The 22,073-nt window shown below is 36.8% G+C and overlaps 3 non-coding genes across 3 annotated transcripts; 2 read left to right on the top strand and 1 right to left on the bottom strand.

Annotated features, from left to right (window-relative positions):
* Positions 1-15,690: 15,690 nt before the first annotated feature.
* TRNAC-GCA (transfer RNA cysteine (anticodon GCA)) lies at positions 15,691-15,762 on the top strand. Its single transcript has one exon. It is a non-coding gene; the product is annotated as a tRNA-Cys (tRNA).
* Positions 15,763-19,326: 3,564 nt separating this feature from the next.
* TRNAD-GUC (transfer RNA aspartic acid (anticodon GUC)) lies at positions 19,327-19,400 on the bottom strand. The gene has a single exon. It is a non-coding gene; the product is annotated as a tRNA-Asp (tRNA).
* Positions 19,401-20,797: 1,397 nt separating this feature from the next.
* Positions 20,798-20,869, top strand: TRNAT-GGU (transfer RNA threonine (anticodon GGU)). The gene has a single exon. It is a non-coding gene; the product is annotated as a tRNA-Thr (tRNA).
* Positions 20,870-22,073: the final 1,204 nt, after the last annotated feature.

Below are 22,073 nucleotides of genomic sequence, written 5' to 3'. Positions count from 1 at the left end.
AAAAAAAATGCAGCTGTTGGATCCAGCCTATTCTTGAAATAAACAACTCGCACACACTCCCTTTCCAAAAAAGATCAATACACCAAGCACTACACTTAGATTTATTGGATTTGTTGCTAAAATATTGGTATTAAACCCTAAACTCCCGGCGGATGGCCAATGACCCAAGTAAACGAAAGAATCGGTTACATTTTTCATATGATCTCCTCTTGTAGATAGGACTAAGAAAATCGAACAGAGTTCTTTTTGTATCACCTGATCCCCTCTGTTTTGTTTGATTGATCTCTTTTTTTTTTTCTTAATTTCCTTATTTAAAATAAAAATAAAGAAATTGAATCTATTCTAATTTTTTTTTATTATTTATTATATTTATATTATGGATTATAGAAGTTCTCAATAAGACACTTATTAGCCCTAGACCCCAGGCCTCATGTTTTGCTCCATCCTAATCTAATAAAATAAAAGTCAAACTAATAAAAAAAAAGGGGGGGGGTTCCCCTTCCATTAAAGGCGGGAAGGAAGAAAGCGAGTGGATTCGCTAATTCCTCATCCTCAATTAGTCCTTCCCCGGGGTATTGTTTCAACGAACAAGTGATTAGACCAACAAGTGATTAGATGATAGGGGTGAAGTGTTGATCTAATTCTAAGAAGCAAGAGACGGGTACACAGCAAAAAAATAAAATAAGAAAATTAGGACGTATTTTTCATATTTATGGGATTAAACAAAAGGATTCGCAAATAAAAGCGCTAATGCCACGACTAGCCATAAATTGTTAAAGCTTCCATGAAAGCCAGACTAAGCAATAAAGTACCTCGTATTTTACCCTCTGCTTCTGGTTGTCTCGCGATACCTTCTACGGCTTGGCCCGCAGCAGTACCTTGGCCAACCCCAGGTCCAATAGAAGCAAGCCCTACGGCCAACCCAGCAGCAATAACAGAAGCGGCAGAAATCAGTGGATTCATGGTAAGCTCCTCACACCAAAATAAAGAAATGGTTAATGATACAATCAACCAATGAATTATTACTTATTATTTCATCATTAAGACCCATCCGCCCGAAGTAACTAAGAACTCAAAAGTGAATTGAGGTAATGATATCCTGAATCAGCAGAACGACTTCAATATCTCCTTTATAATTTCTACCGTGTAGTCTTTGTAAATCCAAAAGGTTCTAGTTATTCCATTTCTTTGGTCTAAGCCACTCTTTTTATTCTTGGCACGTTCTGTTCTCCTCTATATGCTTGACTTCATCTGTTTATTGTTTATTCATTCAATCCCCAGTCACAGATAAAATAAAACGGAAGAACTCCTATTGAATTCAAATTCAGTAGTAGGAAAGAATAAATATATATATATTATATATAATATATATATAATATAAATAATAATAATATATTATATACAAAATATAAAATAATATTATAATATAAAATAAAAAATAATAATAATATAATAAATAAAAAATAGAATAGAATATATATTTCTATTATTTTATTTGTATGTATAGTCCATATATGGATAATTAATGAATATCTAATATCACATATACATGTGTTTCTTGCATAACGTAAACCATTCTTTATGCTGTTGAATCGGATTCTAGTCGAAGAATAGAATCATGCTTCGAAACATACACAGGAATTGGCTTATAGCCATTACACTACACATATATATCCATACCTAGCTCAGCACGACCCCCTAATCGACTTTTTTATGAATCTTATTTGCTTGTAAACTCTTCTCTTCCTTTTACTTATCATTATCGCGACCCCTGCATGAATATAAATGGATGGGATCGTCAGCCCGAATCATTACGTATAAAGATTTGATTGCAATTAATGACAACTTTGATCAATCGTTGAATCAAATTGAATCAAATCAAATAAGAATGGAATTATTCTTTCTATAGAACATACTCTTTTTGTTTTAGGCGCATGTCGGAGACAGATAAGATAACAATTCTTAGTCAAATTATGAAAAAAAAAATAGAGTAATTGACTGAACAAATATGATCATATCATAGAATATTGATTAGAGAGACATAACATAAATGGACCATAAAGTCAATCTTAGGAAAAAGATCTTTTAGATCTCTTTCCTTTTTTTTTTTACAATTCCCAAATATCGTACATCTTTTTTGTTCCTACTCTAGACCATACATGTCTCGTTTGGATATATTGTGTTCCCCCAGTAGATTATCTTGAGACACTCGAGAGTTGGGATAAGCTTTTTTTTTTCGAAAGCTAGTCAATGATGACCCTCCATGGATTCACCTATATAAGCCGCGGCTAAGGTTGCAAAAATAAGAGCTTGAATCCCGCTTGTGAATAATCCAAGGAACATGACAGGTATAGGAACTACTGAAGGTACTAAAGAAACAAGAACAACAACTACTAATTCATCAGCCAATATATTCCCGAAAAGTCGAAAACTAAGTGATAAAGGTTTTGTGAAATCTTCTAGGATGTTAATTGGTAAAAGTATTGGAGTTGGTTGAATGTATTTACCGAAATAACCCAACCCTTTTTTGGTAAGACCTGCATAGAAATATGCCACTGATGTGGGTAAAGCTAAAGCAACAGTAGTATTTATATCATTCGTAGGTGCTGCTAACTCTCCATGAGGTAACTGTATGATTTTCCAAGGTAAAAGAGCACCCGACCAGTTAGAAACAAAAATAAATAGAAACATAGTTCCAATAAAAGGAACCCAGGGGCCATAATCTTCTCCAATCTGAGTTTTGCTCAGGTCTCGAATGAATTCAAGGACATATTCGAAAAAATTCTGACCGTCGGTTGGAACGGTTTGTGGATTCCGAACAGCTATAGCGGCTGAACCTAATAAGATAGCAATTACGACCCAAGAAGTAATAAGTACTTGGGCGTGGACTTGGAAACCCCCTATTTGCCAATATAAATGTTGGCCCACTTCCACACCAGATATATCGTATATATCCCTTAGTGTGCTTATGGAACATAGTATAAAATTCATATTACCCTCTGACAGAAATAGAACTAAAAAAGGAATTTTAATTATTTTGATTCAACCATCTCTTTCTCGACTCGCCCACTTTGACTTTAATCGCATATTTCAGGTGCCAAGGAATCACAGAATATCCCCATCCATTTTTATCTCTTTTTTGAGATTCAGGAATGGTAACCGATTCAATCAATCTATAGAGTTCAAAAAGTTATTGACTTATCTTAATCTTATTATTAATCAATGATTTCTTATATAGCTAGAACGACCCTCACAAATTGCGGATACTAATTTGTTAAGAATCAATCGGATTGAAGCTATAGCGTCATCGTTGGCTGGAATCGAAATATCTGCGAGATCCGGGTCACAATTTGTATCGATTAAACAAATCGTCGGAATACCCAAAGTGAGACATTCTCGAAGAGCCGTATATTCTTCTTGCTGATCAACGATGATTACAATCTCGGGTAACTCCGTCATATATTTGATCCCACCCAGATATGTTTGCAAGTGAGATAATTGTCTCTTCAACATTGCTGCGTCTCTTTTCGGGAGACGTTTGAGTTTCCCCGCCTCCGCTCTCAAGTCCCTGAATTTATGAAGTCTCGTTTCTGTAGTAGACCAATTTGTTAACATACCCCCGAGCCATTTTTTATTAACATAATGACACCGAACCCTTATTGCAGCTGCTGCTACTGAATCCGCAGCTTGACTTTTGGTACCAACTATTAAAAAGTGCTTTCCCCTACTTGCTGCATCAAAAACTAAATCACAAGCTGCTGACAAAAAACGAGCCGTTCTAGTAAGATTTGTAATATGAATACCTTTACGCTTTGCGGAGATGTAAGGTGACATTCTAGGATTCCATTTCCTAGTACCATGACCAAAATGCACTCCCGCTTCCATCATCTCTTCTAAATTGATGTTCCAGTATCTTCTTGTCATTTCACCCCACACTTTCCCTTTTTTTTTGTTAAGAAACAAGGTACCTTGAAATAAATAATTGTTCCGACGGAACCTTCTGCCAGGGATTGGCCGTTGATACACGGTCCAAGTCATTAATTACTTTCTATTCGTTATTATCTTTATTAACATTAACAAATCAAATGACTGGACCATACATACCATATATATATAGATATATAGTTCAAAGTTAAAAGAAAAGAATGAATATGCTCTTATTAGGAATCATTAAATCCTGTAAATGATTGTTCTGCTGTATCATGGAAAGTCTTTTGTATGCAAAAACCCAATAATTCTCTGTGGTGGAAAAAAATATCTCTTATTTTCCCCTCGAATAGATTCTTCTTTTTTATTTCCAAAGGAATGTTGTTGTGTTGCCTAGAACGATGCACTAATCCTTTAAATGCGGTACCAACAGGTATCATACCCCCCAGAACAACATTCTCTTTCAGGCCTTTCAACCAATCAATACGACCTCGTAGAGCGGCTTTTGCCAAAACTCGGGCGGTTTCTTGAAAACTCGCTTCAGATATGAAACTTTGAGTATTCAGAGATGCCTTCGTTATTCCCAATAAAATGGCTCGGTAACAGATTGCTTCTTCTAAAGCGCGCCCTGTGCGTTCCGCTCGCAACAATCCGATTAGTTCTCCGGGTGAAAAAACATTAGACATTCCATCTTCTGAAACTAACACTTTTGATGTTATTTGACGTACAATAATCTCTATATGCCTATTATGGATCTGCACCCCCTGGGATCGATAAACCTTTTGGATCTTATTAACCAAAGAAATACGACTTTGCGCTATGGTTAGCTCAGCTCCAATTAAAAATCCCCAAGGATTTCCAAGAATTTTTGTTATATGTGCGTTCCAACCTTCAACCCTCTTCTCCAAGTTCATCGATATTGAATGAATTGAACGCACTTCTAACACCTGTTCCACTTTTGGAAGACCCTGCGTTATATCACCCGATCTCGATTTTTCATATATAAATGTAACTAATGTATCTCCTTCATAAAGAATTTCTCCATAATGGCCATGAACGGTTGCTCCCGGAGTGGCCAAATGAGGCTTAGCCGATCTTATTACTAAGGAGTCAACATGAACAATTATAACTTGACCAGATTTTATGCGCGGTCCATATTTTGATATACATACATTTTCACAAATAAACTGCCCAAGGCTAATTGTTGTGGATGTCTTCTCACAATAATTGTGATGGAGAAAGCACCAATTTAAATCGAATGGATTCAAAATGATGTTACTACATGGATCGCGATTGTAAATTCCCCCATTTTCATCTATTAAATAATATTGAATAGCTCTGAAAGGCTGTTTTAAATTCTCAAGTCGCAAATATTTATTTAAGAAGATCTGATTATAAGTTATTAAGCAGTAAGATGAATAAAAATTCGCAATTTTAGATACAGTACCCAGGGGACCTAACAAATTGCTAATAGCAATCGTGGAATCTTCTTTAATTGATTTTTTTCTCACACTGAGAGATTTGGAACCATTGAATGGACCAATTCGAGAACAATTAGATGATGACAAAATTAGAAAAGATTGGCATTGCTTATTTTTATTCAGCAACATATGAATAGTCCCTTGATGTTGGGTAAGTGATTGAATCTTCGCCTTGGGGTAAAAAGGATTAATATTGGTGCGATCTGATCCATTATCGAGATTCAATCCCGAACCTCCCCTATCATTCCTTTTTTCGGTATACGAAATAGGGGACTTAACTAAGTCAATTCTTATGAAATTTCGAATCAGATCATTTGTCCTTACTTCAACAAGGGAAGCATGGACTTCTTCTATAGAACCATTTCGTCCTTGGTCCCAATTCAATACTAAACAAGTTCGAACTAATTGAATATTTGTGTGAGAGATTCCTCGAATGGGTTTGCCGTTTCCATAAAGGATATAATTGACAACTCGGAGTTGCACATTATCTCTTTCCTGCAACGGATCCTGGGGGAAAAGCGTTGCTAAATTTATGCCATCGGCTATTTCATATGTGACTACAGGCCGAACCGAAACAAAATACTTTTTCTTGATGGGTGTAATCCGTTGGACATAGATCCAATTTTTCAATTTTTTTGAGTCCTTAGAATTTTTTTTCTCCCGTTTCTGGTGGTACCAAGATGCCGCTATGCCGAGAGATTTTATCTGTTTCTCCGGGAAAATGGATATCTCCTGAAAATATTTTCAGTTCAATCTTTTTCTTTTTCCTCTCCACTCGGACCAATCCACCTACTCGGCTTCTTGTATTTAAAGCTATTCGTGTACCTACTCCAATGAGACTATTGTTCCGTACCATTATGGACGAAGATCCGGGTAAAATATGCACTTCTTCGGGAATGAAAAAAAAGCGATCTACTTTCATTTGGTATTTCGGCCTAAATTCTTTTGCTCCTCGATATTCAATCAAATCTTCTTTTTTTAGGATGAAATCCACCTCTATGGTACCATATTTAGTAATTCCTGAATTGCTTCTTCTGTATTGGGGATCGTCGAAATAAGCAAGAATACTATTTTTACGTAAAATACCAGTTATGAGTATTTCAATCGAGATACCAGAACAGGACATTAGTTCTTTCTCTCGTTCTTGATCATATTGGAATGGGAGTATGAATCTATTTCTTCGCCTCTTCCCCAATAAATCAGAATTCTCGTAGAGAATGGCAGGGTATATGAAATTCCAATGACCATTGGATATGATTCGATCTGGTCTTGAATAATCAAAACCCCTATCTACTTTTTTACCGAAAGGACCCGAACTAAACAATTTGTGTCTCACTCGATCATTAGTCACTGAGAGGCCAGAAATATATCTCTGTTCGACAGGAAGAGAATGAACATTCATTTGATCTTGATCCCTGTGGGGGGAAAAAGGCACTATATTAGATCTGCACGGATCCCCCGATAATATCCATAAATGGCTTGTTTTTGGTAAGAGATGAACATTACCATATGTATATTCAGGTGCATGGTACACGTCGGTACTCCAGTGGATTTCTCCCTCTGAATCAGAATAAATATGTTTTCGAACTCTTTCTTTAAAATTCAAAGTGGATGTTCCAGCGCGAATCTCGGCGATCACTTGTTCTGATTCCACATATTGACCATTTTGAACTAAAAGAAAACTTTTTGGTGGAATATTCACACTATGAATAATGCCTTGACTCTCAATAGTGACATACAGGTCTATATAACATAGAAAAGCAGGATGCCCATGACGTGTACGTGTTGGATGAACCAAATCCTCATTTAATTTAATTTTTCCATTAAAAGGAGCTCGTACCTGTTCTGCAGTACCACCTGTGAATACTCCACCAGTATGAAAAGTTCTTAATGTTAGTTGAGTCCCGGGTTCACCAATTGATTGACCCGCAATGATACCCACTGCTTCCCCTAATTCAACCAGGTCACCATGAGTGGGACTTCGACCATAACATAATCGACAGATCCAAGATGTACTACGGCAAGTGAAGGGAGTTCGAATATATATTAGGTTGTGCCTGAAAAGTTATGAAGCGATTGACAAGTCCAATCCCGATATCTTGATTTCGAGCGGCGATACACCGTAGACCCATATATATATCGTCTGCTAATACACGACCAATTAATGTTTGGATCATAATTTTTTCCGTCATCCCATTTCGGGGACTCACGGAAATACCTCGGATAGTGCCACAATCCGTTCTACGTACAACAATGTGTTGAACTACTTCAACAAGTCTACGCGTGAGGTATCCAGCATCTGATGTTCGTACAGCAGTATCCACAACTCCTTTGCGGGCCCCATAGCAGGAAATGATATATTCCGTTAAAGAAAGTCCTTCGCGTAAATTGCTTTGAATGGGTAAATCAATCATTTGTCCTTGGGGATCCGACATTAATCCCCTCATACCTACTAATTGGTGTACCTGAGATGCATTTCCTCTAGCTCCCGAAAAGGACATTATATGGACTGGATTAGAAGGATCAGTCATCCTAAAATTAAGATGCATTTCCTGTCTCAAATATTCACTTGTAGCATACCATATCTCAATGGATTGACGTAATTTTTCTACCGCGTGTACATTCCCATAATGATGGTGCTTTTCTAAAATAAAACTTTGTTGTTCAGCATCTTGGACTAGCCATCCTTTAGAAGGTATTGTTAAAAGATCATCAATTCCTAATGAAATGGATGTAGCGGTGGCTTGCCGGAAACCCAGAGTCTTTACTTGATCCAGTATATGTGATGTATATGCCATCCCGAAGTGATCTATTAATCTGCTAATAAGTCGTTTCATGACAGTTCCATCTATCACTTTATTGTGAAAGACCAGATCGGGCCGTTCCGCCATAAGTACCTCCGTATTCCGCTGAGTGGGATTCGCCAATGGGGTTGAGTCAGTGATTCGAAGACTTCCTTTCCTCGATCTTGATTCACGTAGAAATTAAGGAATTAGGATACCGGTTGAACCAGGGAGGCTCGCCCGGATATCACATAATTACTTAGCTTAGGCACCGTATGAGTAGGCCCGGCAAAACCCTTGTATGGCTTCTTCTATTTCTCTATAAAAAGAAATATGACCAACTGTGGTTCGAATGTATATACAAAGGATTTCTTTTTTGACACTTTTCACTATTAAATAGTGTCCATAAATCTCATGATAGGTTCCCGAGGATTCATATTGAACTTCTCTAGGAAGTTCTCTTGAGGCAATGACACGTTGATCTAGTCGCCACCGGAGCCACAAAGGGCTATCTAAATTGATTCGTTTCTGACGATAAGCTCCAAGTGCATCATAGGAACTACAAAAATAAGGTTCTTTCCCTTTCGTATACTTATAGTTATTATCGCCAACTATTTTATTTTTATAGTGTCCGCGATTCCATGGATTATACCTATTTGCACAAATACCTCGACGATTCCCGATTGTTAATATATAGAGTCCCATAAGCATATCTTGCGTTGGTATGGAAATGGGATCCCCAATAGCTGGAGACAAGAGATTCATATGAGAAAACATAAGTAAATGAGCCTCCGCTTGAGCTTCCAAAGATAAAGGTACATGAACAGCCATTTGATCCCCATCAAAGTCTGCATTGAATCCCTTACGAACTAATGGATGTAAACAAATAGCACGTCCTTCCACTAAAATAGGCTGGAACGCCTGTATGCCTAATCTATGCAGGGTGGGTGCTCTATTCAGCAATACGGGGATGCCCCTGCATAACTTCTTGAAGTATTTCCCATACAATTGGTTCTTTTTCCCTAATTTTACTTTTAGCAATCCCTATGTTGGAAGCAAGATGTTGTCTGATTAAACCACGAATTAAAAATGTCTGGAAAAGCTCTATTGCTATTTCTCGAGGCAATCCACACCGATGTAATGAAAGCGAAGGGCCCTACAACAATGACGGAACGACCCGAATAATCGACTCGTTTACCAAGTAAAGTCTCGCGAAATCTCCCCTCTTTGCCTTCAATTACATCTGAAAACGATTTGTAAACTTTATTATGACCCGTCCCTCATTGGTTGTCCGCGGATCCCATTATCAAGAAGTGTAATCCACGGCTTCTTGTACCAATTTCTCCTGACACATTACTAATTCCCCTGTGTGGATCTACTTGTTGTTAATGGATCAGTAAGAGTATTGTTCCGATAGATAACTCTTCGATAGAGTTCATTAATATCCGAGCTCATTAGTTTACCCCCATCTATCTGAATAATGGGTCTCAACTCGGGAGGAAGAACTGGTAATAAGCACAAAACCATCCACTCTGGTTCCACGTTTTGTTCGGGATAAAATGCTTAGCTAATTCTATGCGTCTAACCAAAAAATCCTTTCTTCTTCCAATTTTTCTATCTTCCCATTCATTCCCGGTGGAACCCTCTTCCCCTAATTCCTTCCATTCTGCCAATGAATGATCTGTAATAATTCGCAAATCCAGATCGGCTAATTGTTTCTCTGATAGCACTCGCTCCAGTAGAGATTTCTCGATTTCGAAATGTATCGAAGCCTTGGGTAGTAAAAAAAAGTGGGATGCTGTATTTCCAGGATTGGATTTCATATTCGAATGAACCTCGTAATCGTAAGAAAGTGGGTTTTTTAGCAACGGGCCTAGCAAAAGAAAAAATTGGGATAGGTTCCTATGAATTCCCCCTTAAAAATCGGACGTGAAGGTTTCCTCTCATCCGGCTCAAGTAGTTACATCAAATAAAGAAAGGGGTTCTTTTTTTCCAATTCCCATTTTGTTCTAGAAAGCCCCATAAAGATTTACTCCTTACTCAAGTTCACAGCGAGGACCAACCAATATCTCATTATTCATTCTTACTTTTACTTTATGAATTAGTTATTCAATTCAATTACGACAGAAAGGAAATGAGAAATTTTTGAGTAGTCTACTTCCCTTCGAATGAGAAATTCCTTTTATTTTAATAATTCAAATAAAAATTCGAATATCTTCGAACTCACTCATCTCATAAGGGATTTACTTGTCTATGGCATCGTTTCATTCGATCTTTTAGGTCCCTACTTCACCTCGATGGTTATGCTATGATATCCTTTGAAGCATATATGCGATGGATAAACTCCTGTAACCATGCCATATTTGTTTACTTGAATGGAATCTCTTTCGAAAACAAATGGAATGGCTAATTCACGAAAGAAGTTTTTTTTTTCACGAGGTATAACTAGCAATTCCGATTTATCTATTATGGAATCGACCATGGATCAATTCCCTTTTCTATTTGGAAGTATTTAATACACCCATATTCTGAGCTTCATGTTCCTCCTCCAAAGAGACATGTCAGAGTCGGGGGCATCCCAATCGGATTGAATGGGGTGACAGTTTCTCATTCCGAATCTGTAAAATCAAGATTTCGATCAAATCACACATCGCAGTATACTAGGCCTTCTAATTCCTTAAGGGGTTTATCTAAAAAATTCGCGATATAACTGGGAAGACGTTTCAATACCACACATGAGTCACTGGGCATGCCAGTTTGATGTATCCCATTTGATATCTTCGTACCTGAGAATCAACAAATTCGACTCCGCATTGTTCACAAAATTTTGGGTCTTCTTTTTCATCTCCGATCACTCGATAATTTCCACAAGCACAAATTCACTTTTAATAGGTCCAAAGATTCTTTCACAAAACAATCCATCTTTTTCCGGTTTATTGGTTTTGTAATGAAAAGTATAGGGTTTTGTCACCTCTCCAACTATTTCTCCATTAGGTAGGATTTTGGTGGCCCACGTACTTATTTGTTGGGGGAGAAACCGATCCAATTCGAAGTTGTTGATGTTTATACCGATCGATCATAGAAGAAAAATTCGGATTCATTCCGATCAAGCTTCCTTCCTATGAATCTGGAAGTTCTTCTCAGATACAAGGAAATGATTCAGTTCCAGAGCCAAAGACCGTAGTTCTCGAACGAGTAATCGAAAAGATTCGGGAGCATCCTCCGGGTTAGGTATTGTTCCTCCAATAATCATAGTACCAAGTACTTCCTGGCGAGCTCTAATATGATCGGATTTATAAGTAAGCATCTCTTGTAAAATATGCGCAACACCAAATCCCTCTAGAGCCCAAACTTCCATTTCTCCTACTCGTTGTCCCCCTTGCTTGCCCTCCCTCTAAGGGGTTGTTGTGTCAACAAGTGCATAATGTCCACTGGAGCGCCCATGGATTTTATCATCAACTTGATGAATTAATTTCAGGATATAGGGTTTTCCTATTATAACAGGTTGTTCAAAAGGATCTCCTGTTCTTCCATCAATATTCTGCTTTTTCCTGGATACTCGGGTTCAAAGACCCATGGATTTGCTGTTTGCTTTCTGGCTTCATATAATTCAGAAAACACTAATTTTCTCGAAGCTTCTTGCTCATATCTTTCATCAAAGGGTGCTATTCTATAATGTCTGTCCAGCAAGTTCCCCGCTAACCCGAGAGAGCATTCAAATATCTGTCCCACATTCATTCGCGAAGGTACTCCTAATGGGTTGAAGACCATATCCACTGGTGTTCCATCTTGCAAATAAGGCATATCTTGTCTAGGCAAAATTTTCGAAATGATACCTTTATTCCCATGCCTTCCAGCTACTTTATCACCTACTTTGATTTCACGTTTCTGTGAAATATATACACGAATAATTTCTGGATTATAACTGGACTTTTTTTTTTCTGGATCCATCTCACATCAATAACCCGGCCCCTTCCCCCTATAGGTAATTTTAGACAAGTTTCCTTTGCAGTGGATACCTGAATGCCAAGTATGGCTCGTAATAATCTATCTTCTGGAGCATACGATGATTCTTTCGCCGCCTGAGGCGTTAATTTACCTACTAAAATATCACCTGTTTCTACCCAAGATCCCAGCATCACAATTCCGTTTCTGTCTAAATTGCGGAGTAAATGAGCTTCCAAATGGGGTATTTCCCTAGTGATTCTTTCAGGACCTTGGCTTGTCACATGAGTCTGAATTTCATATTTCCGGATGTGAAAAGAAGTATAAATATCGGCATATACCAAACGCTCACTAATGAGTACCGCGTCTTCAAAATTGTAGCCTTCCCATGGCATATAAGCTACTAATACATTTTTTCCCAAAGCGAGTTCACCGCCAACAGTAGCCGCACCACCCGCTAAAATTTGTCCCTTTTTAATGCATTTACCCCGCGTAGCCTGAGGTTTTTGATGCATACAAGTGTTTTTGTTGGAACGTTGATACATAACTAATGGAATGCTTATAGTGTCTCCATTACCTGATAAAATGATCTTGTCAGTATCGGTATAAATAATCTTTCCCTCGCATTCGGCTATAGCAGAAACCCCCGAATCTAGAGCCGCTTGGCGTTCCAACCCAGTTCCAACAATACACTTCTCGGACCGAGAAAGCGGAACTGCTTGGCGCTGCATATTAGAACTCATTAAAGCCCGATTCGCATCATTATGCTCAATAAAAGGAATGAGGGAAGCTCCAATAGAAAAATATTGGAAGGGAAAAATGCTTCGAAGATGAATCTGTTCCCATGCAATAGTCAGGAATTCTTGACGGTATCGAACTGGAACAACCTGTTCTTCTTGAATATCCTGGTTCAAGGCCAAAGAATTTCCTGTCGCTACCATATAGTATTCATCTATACTTGGTGCTAAATAAACCACCAGTACCTCTTTAGATCTCTCAGATATCTCATAAAATGGACTCTCTATAGACCCCCAATAACCAATCCTCGCATGAATAGCTAAGGACCCAATAAGTCCAACATTGATCCCTTCGGACGTGTCAATTGGACAAATACGTCCATAATGACTAGGGTGGATATCCCGTATCCGAAAACTAGCAGTTCGACCAGTTAATCCTCCAGGACCCAAATAACTCAATTTTCGCCCATGAACTATTTGTGTCAATGGATTCGTTCGATCCAAAACTTGAGATAAAGGGTGTAATCCAAAAAAGGATTCATAAGTAGTTGTTAATGGAGTTGAAGTTACCAAATTCTGAGGAGTCGGTATTAATTTATACCTGATTGCTCCACATATAGTTCCTCGAACCACATTTTCTAAACGAACCAGAGCCAAACCCAATTGATCCTGTAACAGATCTGCTACAGAACGAATACGTTTATTTTTCAAGTGATTCATATCGTCAAGTGTGCCCATTCCAAATTTCATTCCGATCAAATGATCCGCAGCAGCCAATATATCTCGTGGTAACAAAAATGTATTGTTCTGAGGTATATCAAGATTCAGTCTCCGGTTCATGTTTCGTCGACCAATCCTTCCTAATTCACATCTTTGTTGAAAAAATGTCTTTTGTAATTCCTTACATAAGGACTCCGAAAATACTGGATCCCCACCTACACACGCAAATTGTTGATAAAACTCCAAAATGGCATTTTCCCTTGACCCGATCTTTTTTTTTTCCTTTTCATTCAGGAAAGACAAGAAAATTTCAGGGTAGCAAGCATTATCCAGAATTTCTCTTAGATTCGACCCCATAGCTGATAGTAGAACTAGAATAGATATTTTTTGTTTCCTACTCACGCGGGCCCATATTCTTGCTTTTCTATCAATCTCTAATTCTGACCTTCCTCCCCAATCTGATATTATTGTGCCGGTATAGACAGCAATTCCGTTATGGTCCAATTCTGAACGGTAATAAATACCGGGGCTTTGCAATATTTGATTGATCACAATCCTGTATATTCCATTTACTATAGAGGTTCCCAGGGAATTCATTAGAGGAATATTTCCAATAAATACGGTTTGCTCTTGCATATCTCTACCGGGTTTCCAAATTAATCCTGCGGGTACATATAATTCAGAAGAATACGTGAGTGATTCATACACAGCATCTCTCTCTTTTATCAAGGGTTCCACCAATTGATATGTTTCCACAAATAATTGAAATTCTATTTCTTGATCTGTATCTTCAATTTTTGGAAACTTATGAAGTTCTTCGGTCAAGCCCTGATCAATGAACCTACAAAATCCTTCAAATTGTATCTGACTAAATCCAGGTATTGTAGACATTCCCTCATTTTCATCCCGGAGCATCTTAATTAAGTTTCCCATTTATTGAAAAAATCCCATTATTGGTTAAGTCTTTATCGAACCATATAGATCGATCGAGCAATGATGGAATGTATATTCTTTTTACTGAATCACATGAAATTTTATCCAATTCCATAGACCTATGAAATTGGCATAGACGGAGGAATAAAGAGAGATAATTTTCGACGGATCCAAATGGAGATGGATTAATAAAACATTCCTTGAAACAAAATTCTGCCCCTTAGCTTAGACTGATGGAGTCTTGTATAGAATATACAAATGGATCCAATTTCTACCTGTTATTATGATATTACGATAAGATTGGGTATCAGAAATAAGATTGGGTATCAGAAATAAGATTGGGTACCAGAAATAGATTCATGATTTGATCCATTCTCTATGAATGAGATAAAGACAGAATAATCCGGAACAGTATCGAGTTGGTTTTTATTTTAGCACTTAACTTATTTCATTGATTCCACCATTGTTCAAAAAAGGATTCACAGAGAAGAGGGAGCTCTTGTTAGTGTTAGTAGAATTAGTAGAATACGATTGAAGTGCGTAAAGGGCATTGTATAAGTATATCCAGATATAGCTATCTAGTTATCTGCATATCCCCTCTTTTCGGGGTGCTATATGCGAATTTCCAATTTAGATTCAACTTATTCAATAGAAAAATATTCAATGCAAAATTCAAGCACGACAATTCCCTATAAGATAAGGTGGATAGGACTAGGTATGCGTGTAACAATTTATGTTCGAGGGTTTACATATACACATATATGTTGTTATAATTGAAATTGAAAACAATTGATACTGATTAGTCGTGTATCAACTTTTTTGTTTTCTTATGTTATTAATTTAATTATTAAGGTAAGGAAAGAAAACGTTAGATCAAAATCCAAGAACTGTTCATGAATTCACAGGAAATAATTAATGGCTCCAATTTACTCTGAATTTTGGACTCTGTGCCTAGAAATATCTTTTTTCTGTTTCAATATAAAAAAAAATATTATGTTTTGAAACACTATACAATCAAGAGAACCCTGGACCCAGGGATCCCTTTTGGAAAGGGATAAAGAAACCCGTTTTAAAAATCCAACTCAAACCAAAAAAAGGTTGAGTAACCCCCCCCCCCCAAAAAAAAAAAAAAAAGAAAGAGTTAGGTCTATTTTGGATCATTTTGGCGGCATGGCCGAGTGGTAAGGCGCGGGACTGCAAATCCCTTTCTCCCCAGTTCAAATCCGGGTGTCGCCTGATCAACAAAAGAAAAGCTTCGGAATACCTTATCCTTCTATGCTAATAGAACTCACATATGCTAATAGAACTCACAAAATTCTTGCCTGACAGAAGCATGACTAGGGTTGTAGATACTGTATTTTAAGAATACAGAGGTTCTATAAAAAAAAAAGACTTGAATTTTTATCATTTGGTTATGGTTAAAATCGGGTATCAATATGAAAAAAAACCGATTTATGACTGATTACTGGTTGGTTCGGGCTATTTCTTTGTATTTGATTTATCAATCGAATCGATAGTAAAACTGAAATTGTGAGATTCAGAACTACGAAAGTCAGATACCTAAAATCGGGGTAGCCGAAGGAAAGGGGGTTCGGTTCCTAAATGTAAATCCAATCCTTGCTTCTATTCTAGGATCTGAGGGAGATTATAGGAAGCACTATCAATACTTCCTAATTACCCTACCTTACTAGGGTGGTGCCCACTGACTGAGTCTTGAATTAAATTGGGTAGGTTGGTGGGGAATCAAATTGGGAGTTGCGGAAAGGGCTAAGGATAGTTTGTATTTTGTATCCAGACTCACGAGAATCCCTGAGTACTTACTCAGGTATCCAATCAATATTGGATTGGATGGGTAATCAACTCTTAACTATAACTATTATAGTTATAGAATAACTAACTATTCTATATCTATATTATAGAATATAGAATCTAATTTTCTAATAAAAGTTGAAAAATACTTCTCCGTTTTTTGTAACACCCTGCCAAGAACGTAATGGGGTGTCCCCCGATTGTTTCACAGAAAGAAACAGAGACAGTAAGACTTGGGGGGTAGATAGAGGTATGTGATAGATAGTTAAGATAGTTATCTTTTACATCTTTATGGTATATATATATATTCTATTTATATTCCATTTTTTTTTCTTATGCTTATGAAAGCTAACAAAACAAACAATGGGTCTTACTATTCCTACATCTTTCATTAGTAACATTCCTTTAAGATCTCCAAGGGTAGTTGTATATCTTGCTTTTGCTTACTGCTTTCCGATTCGACCGGAGATCCTTGTAATTAGAGTATAGGAACTCTTGTATTCATTGGATTGGTTCATCAATAGCGTTAGAGCAAAATGCCATTTTGACTCTGCACCATTGATTCCACTATTATTAGTGATTAATAATGGAATAATTCCTTCATATTCATAGAGATCGGGGAGATAATTTACATGGATATAGTAAGTCTCGCTTGGGCTGCTTTAATGGTGGTCTTTACGTTTTCCCTTTCACTCGTAGTATGGGGAAGAAGTGGACTCTAGGGGTACTACTAATTAAGTTGAGTAATCAAATTGGATCAATGGTGCTTATGTTTAATGGACCGTTCCGCGAAGCGTTTTAAGATAATCCATTTCAAAAATTCTAGGGTAATCCAGTAATATATGAACAATGATCTTTCGATCAATATTTGAATGATTTGATTCTGATGTTGTTCGTATTTCGAAACTCAAAGGAATGCGCATGATAGGAAATTTTTCCAGCCGAACTCTTCCTATTCCTAAATATAATATTCGATTTCGATGAACCCGCTCTTACCATAATTATGGATATTACAATGAGGAGCAACCAACCCCTATTTTTTTATTTGTTTTTCCCTCTTGACTGTTCAAAGAGGAAGTACTGCTACTATTACGTGGATACGTACTTTCTACTGGAGATGCCATAGACGTAGTGGTTGTTCAAAGGGGTACTACGCATAATAAGATCTTGCGTCGGGTGATCCGTGCTCACTTAAGTTTTATACTTCTAGGAATCCTATTTATGCTTTATTGACTCACCTCATGTCATGGCTCAAGCATGAAAAATGGGTGGTGTTTACTACTTATACTTATTTTTCAAATCCGAAGAAGTGACTATAGAACTCCGTGGGGTATCTGTTAACGGCCCAATCAATTACTTCATTTATATGGATAGATATTGTATCTAGTCTATATCAAACCCATCCATTTTTTGAATTTATACAATACAACTTTATACATGCAATACAATATTTTTACAATATAATAATAGATAGTGTGGTAGAAAGAACTATATGAACCTTTCTACTACACCATCTATTATACTGTTGATTCCAGTTCTCTAATTTCATTTAAGACTTGGAATTGGAATCCCTTTTATTTCGTCAATCATTGATAAGAGCTAATAAGTCAAGTTTAATTCTAATCATTTTGACTGACTGTTTTTACGTAGATGATAAGTAAAAAAGCAGTAGGAACTAAAATGAACAGCGCAGTCGCAATAAATGCGAGAATATTGACTTCCATAATCTCATCGTTTTTTTTTGCTTCGCAATAACTCGGGATCTAATCCCATAGAAAAAAAAAAATAAAAATAAAAAGATTTCTCCTGTAAATTCAATGGGTGCATCCTGATGGTTGATACTGAATCGGATCAATATTCAATATTATATTATGAATATGAATAACAATATCTGATCTATTAAATCGATTCATCGTCGAGAATTGAATAGTATAACATAGGAAGATCTTTTATCCATACCGAATCAAAAATGGGATTCCTGATCTAATCAAGAATCCCATTGAATTTCTCATCTTTTTTTTTTTCATTCTTTAGTTTCTAAAATCTATCATCTTCTTTATAAGAATCATCCGACGAGGTATCATCTGACCTGTGTTCTGTTGCCGGCCTTCCATTGGTAACAGACCTAAACAGTAGGAGTGAAATGGAAAGGGGGAGGAGTTAAGCTCGAAGCGAAGTTTTCGTAATGATCTAATCCTCCTGGAAGGCAGAGAAATGTGATAAAGGTATGGGTATGGGATGGGTCTCGATATAAAAAAAAAGATCTAATATTCCGACAAATTCTTTCTTTATTGATTTTTCTCCTTCTTCGATGAAACCCTAAAATAAAAATATATTATATAAAGATAAAGAAAATAAAGAAAAAAAAAATGATTCATTCCCCCTGTGGAAAAGAAACAAAAGGGACGGATCATTGTTTGATCCTTTACTTTATATTAAAAGTAAGGACCCTCTTTTTCCTTGGATTGGGACTGAAAGCTAAATTCAGCATGCAATTTGAATAAGAATAAGATAGATAGATTGTTTTTAATTACTTTACTAATTGAGATTGCACAAAATCGTATCTCGAAAACACGAAAACAAAAGGGAGTAGGTTTAATAGTACTCTGCTGCCCGAGTAACTATGTTACTAAGTTAGTTAATTGTGTATCGTAGAATAAACGAGTACAATTTGTATATGTACTCCCTGGAAACGTATGGGTACTCTGTACCCTATTCCATTTCATGGATCAGAAGCAATTGAAAAAGTCAAACCAGTGGGTCTCTCTTGGAATCCCCAGTATGGCGATACCTACGACTACGTATGCCTCTCCCCCAGCAATCGGTACTAGTTCAAATAATTGAAATTCCCGTCTTTGTCCGATGAGAAATTCGAAACGAAAAACAAAATAAAAAAAAATTAAGGATCCCCGCAGGAAATTCAATCCTGTCCCGGGCCCCCTCCTCACAGAAAATGGGAAGATGAATTGATGGATTCATCGGATCCGAGGTCGGGACTGACGGGGCTCGAACCCGCAGCTTCCGCCTTGACAGGGCGGTGCTCTGACCGATTGAACTACAATCCCAGGGTGAGGTATACAGCATGCATATATGTATTCTTATGCTTTCATTCGTTTCGTTTCTATTTACGAGAAATATTCTCGTGTTGTAAAAGAAACACGACTGATATACTGATATCCACATGGATACGGACTAGAGTAAGAATGACACAGATTACTGGTAATCCTACTAATATATTGAGAATCTATTTTTCAATGGAAAAAGGACTCTTTTTTTCTTTACTACCTTTGCAACAAATTGGGAATCTAGATCTTTAGACAGATCAGAAGATGTGAGAAATTGGAAAGAAACCAAGGGGTATTGTAGAAAAAATGGACCCTTTATCCCTATATATTTTATTCCCATATATCCTTAGAATACTTTTAGAATTTTAGAATATATGGGGCATTCTAAATATCTAAATAATGGGCATTTCTGGAGGACAAATTTGGTTATCATGGATCGGCGAATTAGTGGGCCGAGCTGGATTTGAACCAGCGTAGACATATCGCCAACGAATTTACAGTCCGTCCCCATTAACCGCTCGGGCATCGACCCAGGAAGAACAAATTCTGGGCTTATTGATAATCCATGATCAACTTCCTTTCGTAGTACCCTACCCCCAGGGGAAGTCGAATCCCCGCTGCCTCCTTGAAAGAGAGATGTCCTGAACCACTAGACGATAGGGGCATACCTGCCCGATCGCCATCATACTATGTTCATAGTATGAGCAGTTTTTTGGAATTGTCAATATAATGTAATGTATAATTATAATGGGATGACTAGATCCGAAAAATCTTTCCTGCTTCTACGATTCCATAGAATTTTTGATTTTAATTCATGAAATGAACCATCCCGTCCTATATCCTATATATATATAACGAAGTATGGGATCCCCTCAGGAAATGATTTGTTCGACAGACAGAAAAGGTAAGTCAAACCTTTCTTCCATTTTGACTCATCGACTCACTCATCGTTAAGATGGGATATAACCTATCTTTATCTCACACTAATACTAAGCCAGGAAATTAAAAAACGATAGAATGCTTTTTTTGATCGATTCAAAAAGATGATGTAGAACTGGTAAATCAGGGAAGGGATTCGCTGAAATATTTTGAATCGATGTCAGATTCGTACATGTATCAATCAAGTGAATCTCATCTGGATGGGTCAATAAAAGCAAAGCAATTAGTATAGGCCCGGCCCTGAAAGAATTCATTGCATTACCATTGCTATTTATCAAATATACAAAAGAAAATAATCATTTTTTTTTTCATAGAATCTCATAGGTATAGGTAAATCAAATTTCTTGTTCCTGAGTGAATCCCTATGCATACATGTATATATGTACATATAGTAAATATATGGATCATGTAGTAGACTCATAGCAGCGAGTGGCTTCTTCCTGAATTGAATAAAACGGGCCCTTTTAACTCAGTGGTAGAGTAACGCCATGGTAAGGCGTAAGTCATCGGTTCAAATCCGATAAGGGGCTTTTTTCATGAAGCTCCAGTTTGCAGTCTTAGTGTTCATTATTCAGCAGAGAAAAGAGAGATTTTTTATATTTATTTGTAATATAATAAATATATCTAAGGTAACTGCCCACATAATGAGTTATTATTTATTATTCAAAATAAATTATAGAATGAGTTATAGGTACAAAGTTGAACATTTGTTCATTATGATGATAAGTAATTGCCCTAATCTTATTAGGGGGACCGCTATGTTGTCATTACAGGGTATACTTCTCCTCATTTTTCATTATTCCTGTTTTTTTGGTCCTGGTACATATATATTTTAGATACCCAATTCAGATTATGAATCAGCAAACCAAAACATTCCGACTTCTCCACTGTTCCAATAAAATACTGTTCCAATAAAATCGATCGGAAAAGAAAATTTAGAAATCAATAAAATAAAAAATAAGTGGACCTGACCCATTGAATGGTGACTATATCAGCTATTCTTATATTAAAAAATATTCATATTCAATAGAGATTAAATTGTGGAAGCCGGGCCTTTTTTTTATTTCCTTGGACCACGCAAGAATTTGTCGATATTTCCGATTGAATCTTCTTGTTCCTAGATGACCCATAGGAATAAATCGCCCATCCCTTTCCTCCACAAAGAAATGTTTATTCCGAGTCACAAGAACAGTCTATTTTTCAATATCTTTTTTTGGTTCCAGAAAAAGATCGGTTTATATCCATATAGGACTTAGATATAGATATCGGGTCACATAACTTCATGTATCAAATATTTCCATATGGATGCATCAGATATTTTTGTTCCGCTAATGTAATGGAGAACGAATGTGAGAACGGGACTTTCATTTCCAATCTCCACTTCCTATTTAATTTCTATTTAGGGGCAGGGACAAAAGATATTGGGAATATTTCCCTTTTTTTCTGCCGGAGTAAAGAAGGATATATTTTAAATCCCCTTTTTTTATTCTACTCGCGAAAATGGGGAAAGGTATAGTCTGGTATTTTAGATTCATCCGAAGGAAATATAACTAAGCTAAAGAAAACAATAAGAAACAAAAAACAATCAAATCAAATAAAGGAAAGAAGTTGAGTTTCGTTATATATAAATGATACCATAATATATGATACCGTAGTCGTTTAGTATACCCTAAATGAAATTAGGAGAATCCATAGAGATATTTATTGATCTTTTCTCAATATCATATCACGAAT

The sequence above is a fragment of the Aristolochia californica genome, unplaced genomic scaffold, assembly GCF_029961685.1.
Source record: "Aristolochia californica isolate CCGP_79_NKW_82.1479 unplaced genomic scaffold, dmAriCali1.0.hap1 SCAF_245, whole genome shotgun sequence".
NCBI lineage: Eukaryota > Viridiplantae > Streptophyta > Magnoliopsida > Piperales > Aristolochiaceae > Aristolochia > Aristolochia californica.
The sequence above is the reverse complement of the archived record's forward strand: the minus strand, read 5'-3'. Positions and strand labels throughout refer to the sequence as shown.